This window comes from Zingiber officinale, chromosome 9B (genome assembly GCF_018446385.1).
Source record: "Zingiber officinale cultivar Zhangliang chromosome 9B, Zo_v1.1, whole genome shotgun sequence".
NCBI lineage: Eukaryota > Viridiplantae > Streptophyta > Magnoliopsida > Zingiberales > Zingiberaceae > Zingiber > Zingiber officinale.
The window spans coordinates 27098293-27104314 of NC_056003.1; the positions used below are offsets into that span (position 1 = coordinate 27098293).

The 6022-nt window shown below is 41.1% G+C and overlaps 1 pseudogene; it reads left to right on the plus strand.

Moving 5' to 3' along the window:
- Nucleotides 1-909: 909 nt before the first annotated feature.
- LOC122022895 lies at nt 910-1833 on the plus strand (annotated as a pseudogene).
- Nucleotides 1834-6022: the final 4189 nt, after the last annotated feature.

Below are 6022 nucleotides of genomic sequence, written 5' to 3' on the forward strand. Positions count from 1 at the left end.
ACAGTTGTCATCAAACATTTCTAAAGCTTACCAATCCATGTATATGTTGCCAAGGCTTGACAATGCTTGTGGATGGTTAGGTTGTAAAGCAAAGCATGACTTGGGAAAAATTATTAAAATGAAGTTATTCAACAAGGAAAAAAAACTTAAGAGAATAAAAATATCCAAATTGAAAAGTCACCTTATAATGTCCAACGTCTTTGAGAGCATGTCCAGCGTCTTTGAGAGCATTCCCCTTTTAATGTGCAAGAAAGTCGATCATTAACTAACCTGGCTCACCATCAAGAAGGATACCACATTTTGACATATTAGACCATTATCAACTTACCAGATTATTGTAAGCTTCAATAAAGGTAGAATCACAGTTGATAGCTTGCTTGTAATGCAGAATTGCCATGTCAAGTTGACTTTGTTCATAATAGATGCCAGCAAGGTTTCCTGCGTCCAGATATCCCCAATGCATAGTTGACATAATAAACTCTCTTCAGAGCATAGTTTGCAGCAAAGTTATCCACAAAATCAAAAAGAGATTAACAGTCCAGTGGAAAAATAGGAGTTATTGAATCACGTAGCATATTCCAATGAAAGTATTCTGCAACAGTAATGTTATGAAGAACCTGAAATAAATAGAAAATGATTAAGAGTTCACACAAACAAGAACTACACATAGTAAATAAACTTCTCTTCTTTTGTATGTAACTCAACAACAAATCATCATGTACTTCAAAAATCTACAATATCCACAGTTAACAACAAATTAACCATGCTTTTTTAGCGCATAACTTATGGCAGAGAACAATACCACACAGCATCCTACCAAAAACTATTATATGATTCCTCAAGTCAAAGATGTCACAATAGTTCATATTTATACTCTATCAACCTGCATCCACAAGACCTACTAAAACAATGAAGAATGGCAATAAACCATTTGTCTTCCAAAAAAGAAGCAACTCAATCAAGACTTCAAACATCGAGGCCTTGTTCAGACTCCAAACATCGTTAGTAGCTAACCGAATCACAGCAATCAAAGCTAACCGAATCACAGCGTTAATGCTAGTAGAACAATTATCAGCTGGTTCGTAGGAAGTGAAGGCTGTCGCAGCCCGTGAACTCCGATTAATGGCAAAAACCGGGAAGGAGAATAGGTCTTTCATTGCGGAGGGTGGAGCAATCCCAGCTCTCTACCGGCTTTTCCGGTCTACAAATCCAGTTGCTCAAGAGAATGCCCTGACTGCAATATTGAACATATCTATTCATGATGAAAACAAGAGAAAGATTATGGAGGAGAATGGTTGTTTGGAATTAATAGTATATGTTCTGAGATATGGGTTAACTACTGAGGCAAGGGAGAATGCAGCTGCTACATTGTTCAGCCTCTCTGCTGTCCATGACTTCAAGAAGATGATTATGGATGAGCATGGTGCTGTTGCAGCACTAGCTGATTTGCTGATGCAGGGAAGCCCAAGGGGAAAGAAAGATGTAGTGATGGCCTTGTTTAATCTTTCGACCCATCCTGAGAGCTAGTCCCAAATATTGAATATGGGAGCAGTTTCAGCCCTGGCGGGAGCTTTGAGAGATGAAATTGTTGATGAGGAGGCTACTGGAGCTCTGACATTGCTTATGAGGCATCACATTCTGGCGCAGACAATTGCAAGTGAGGATACTGCGATCACAAATCTAGTAGGGTTAATAAAAAGGGGCACCCCTAAGGCAATGGAGAATGCAATTGCAGCTTTGCAAGAAATGTGCAGACGTGGAGGATTAAATGTGATACAGAATGTAGCTAAGATGCTAATGTTTAGTGGTTTAATTCAGACCATCTTGCTCTGACATTGTTTACCTGCATCAGTACTAAAAACTGATTCCACAGCACACCTTGTTCTAATAGTACATGATCTGCTCTCCAATTCTTCTCTTATCTACTTATAATAAGCATCAACTTTGAGTCAAAAGTTTACAAAGAATGAGTTCAAACACTCGGGGAGAGGCAATACCTTGTCGACGTAGCACTGTGAACGTGACTTGACAGTGAGCCACTGTGGACGGACGAATAGCTGAAATGTGAATGGAAGCATTAGAGAGATCAGAATAAGGGAGAAGGGAAATGGAGAAACAAGGATGCTAAGTTGAATAAGCTCTAGCAAACAATAAAACTTTTGGCAACACAGAAGATACATCACTAAGCATGTAACATGCAACAACAAAAGAACAATCATTCCTAACCATTCCTCCATTTCATCGTACCTGAAACACCACAAGTATCACAAATGAACAATCCACAACAACAAAAGATTTTTTTGTTTGTTTGTTTAGAATTGAGGCATCAATGGTGGTTGCCTCACATGTGGTATCCACGTTCGGAGAGGTTCATGGTTGGAGAAGTGAAGGTCTCTATGAGCAGCATGCCTGCGCCTGCTGCATTGACATTAGGGTACACGTAGCTTACTTTGTCCCGAGCAGATGCCATGAACAGGAATGCCGCATGGCCAAGTCCAGCAACTTAGTCGACAAGATCAAATCATAGTATCAATTATGTCAACAAATTCATAAAAAGCTAGTGAGAGTTCTGCTGTCATTCCATTTCAAGGATCATCTGTTTTTCCCCCTTTCATTTGTACCTTTAACAGACCGATCATGTTGACGTACTCCGCGGCTCCGGGAAATCTTCGTCGGGGTCATGCACATTCGCCCACCTCACATTCTTGTTCACCTCGTACACCTGCTTCCCCCTGGGCAAGGCAACGACATCGATCTGCACGCCGGGGTACCTATCCTTGATGAGCTGGATCACGGGGAAGAAGAGGAGGTTCTCGTAGACTCCGTCGAAGATGACGCAACAGCAGAGGCGCACGTCGCCGCAGACCTTGGAGGCGAGCGAGGCGAGCTCGATGTTGAATCCCATGGGAAACTTGAGGAAGCCGTAGGGCTTGGAGGGGTTGTCGGGAGGGCGAGGGTCCTCCTCCTGCTTTCCGTCGGCGAAGAGGGATCCGTACTCGATGTCGGGGTCCTCTCCGCAGTCGAAGGGGTCGAGCCAAGGGTTCTTCTTCTTCTTCGCAGCGGTGGCGACGAATCTGAGCCGTCCTCGCTGAGGATGGTACGCCGAGGAAGAGGATAGGGCATGGGTGTGGATTGGGGAAGGGAATGTGTGGGAGATGGGGAAGGAAAAGCTACAGGAATGAGAAGAAGGTCTCCTCTTCTCACCCAAAGGGAGGAGTTGGAGGAGATGCGGTGTGGTTGGATGGAGAAGGAAGGGGCGTCGATCTAGGAAGGGGAAGAGGGAGATGAGGTTGAGAGAGATGGTCAGGTTTAGGTTTAGGTTTAGGCTGAGAGAGATGGTCGGAGGAAGGGGCGTGATATAGGTTTAGGTTTGGAGGGAAATTTGTGTAGTGTTGCAAATTTTAGCTAGTGGAAAAATTAAAATATTTTATTTTGGTTCATTAACATCGGATTTTAAAAACCGCTGTTAAAACTGGTGTCTATTAACGAAAAAAAGGCGCTCATAGACATCGACTAAAAAACCGATGTCTATGAGCGAAAATCTGCGCTCATAAACACCGATTTTTGAAAAAACCGGTGTAAAATACTCAAAGACATCGGTTTTTGCTTAAAACTGTTGTTGTTCCACCGATGTCTATGAGGGTTTTTCTTGTAGTGAAGGTAATTTTCAATCAACAATTAAAATTCCTAAATTGTCTTCGGAAATTTTAAAAAATAAAATTTCCCTTTAAAATCCCTTCATGGTTGATAAAAAGAAATTTCTATAATTTTAATTTTTCAACATGCGAATAATTTACAAAGAAGAAAAATAAAATATCCTTCCAATCTACAAATAAGGAAAAAGATTTAATCTCTTTCTTTAATCTTTTGTAGAGACTTATAAAAGAGATATTTTAATTTTTAATCTCTCCAATAAATTATATCTTTCACATAAGAAAATTTTAAAATTAAAATTATTTTTTAACTTAATAGGGCCGGCCACCTAAGCTTGGGTTCAAGCTAGGGTCGGCCACCCATGAACCAATGGTTTGGCCGACCCTAGCTTGATCCACAAGCTAGCTTGGCCGGCCCCTACAACATGGGTATGAAGGTGGGTATAGTACTCTATAAATAAGAGGCTACGATAGGGACCGAGAGGAGGAATTGGTTTTGGTCTCCCGATAAAATTAAGCATCCCGTGTTCGCCCCGAACACACAACTTAATTTTATCAATAATAATTCATTCCACTAGAGAACTATTATTGAACTACCGCACCAATCCCAAATTACATTTTTGGGCTTCTTCTTATTATGAGTGTGTTAGTCTCCCTGTGTTTAAGATGTCGAATGTCCACTAATTAAGTGAGTTACTGACAACTCATTTAATTAATATCTTAGTCCAAAAATAGTACCACTCAACCTTATCGTCATGTCGGACTAAGTCCACCTGCAGGGTTTAACATGACAATCTTTATGAGCTCTTCTTGGGGACATTATCAACCTAGATCACTAGGACACAGTTTCCTTCTATAATCAACAACACACACTATAAGTGATATCATTTCCCAACTTATCGGGCTTATTGATTTATCAAACTAAATCTCACCCATTGATAAATTAAGGAAATAAATATCAAATATATGTGCTTGTTATTATATTAGGATTAAGAGCACACACTTCCATAATAACTGAGGTTTTTGTTCCTTTATAAAGTCAGTATAAAAGAAACGACCTCTGATGGTCCTACTCAATACACTCTAAGTGTACTAGTGTAATTATATAGTTAAGATAAACTAATACCTAATTACACTACGACCTTCCAATGGTTTGTTCCTTTCCATTTTAGTCGTGAGCTACTGTTTATAATTTATAAGGTACTGATAATATTATCTTCTGTATGTGACACCACATACTATGTTATCTACAATATAAACTAATTGAACAACTACAAACAAATGTAGATAATTTGCCCAAATGTGATTCTTTATTCAAAATAAATGTTTACAAAAGCTTAGGCTTTCAGTATACACTCTAACACCCACGTGCTCATATATGCTCGGTCAGGCAAGGCTCACTCGAGCATAAAGACATTTAGCCTTATATATGATTTTTAGCATATTACCGGCCAACCGCAGGCCGAGCGAGCACCCACATTCTCATATATGCTCGGTCGGGCAAAACTCGCCTGAGCATAAAGGCATTTAGCCTTATATATGATTTTCAGCATATTACCGGTCCACTGTAGGCTGAGCGAGCACCCACGTGCTCATATATGCTTGGTTGGGCAAAGCCTGCCTGAGCATAAAAATATTTAGCCTTATATATGATTTTCAGCATATTACCGGCCAACCGTAGGATGAACGAGCACCCATGTGTTCATATATGCTCGGTCGGACAAAGTCCACCCGAGCATAAAGACATTTAGCCTTATATATAATTCTCAACATATTACCGGCTGACCGCAGGCCGAACGAGCACCCACGTGCTCATATATGCTCGGTCGAGCAAGGCCTGCCAGAGCATAAAGACATTTAGCTTTATATATGATTTTCAAGATATTACCGGCCATCCGTAGGCCGAGCGAGCATCCACGTGCTCATATATGCTTGGTTAGGCAAAGCCCGCCTAAGCATAAAGGTATTTGGCCGTATATATGATTTTCAGCATATTACCGGCCTACCGCAGGCCGAGCGACCATCCATGTGCTCATATATGCTCGACCGGGCAAGACCCACCTGAGCATAAAGGCATTTAACCTTATATATGATTTTCAGCATATTACCGGCCAACTGCAGATCGACCGAGCACCCACGTGCTTATATATACTCGGTCGGGCAAAGTACGCCCGAGCATAAAGGTATTTAACCTTATATATGATTTTCAACATATTATCGGCCGATCGTAGGCCGAGCGAGCATCCATGTGCTCATATATGCTCTACCGTGCAAAGCTCGCCCGAGCATAAAGACATTTAGCCTTATATATGATTTTCAGCATATTACCGGCCGACCGCAGGCTGAGCGAGCATCCACGTGCTCATATA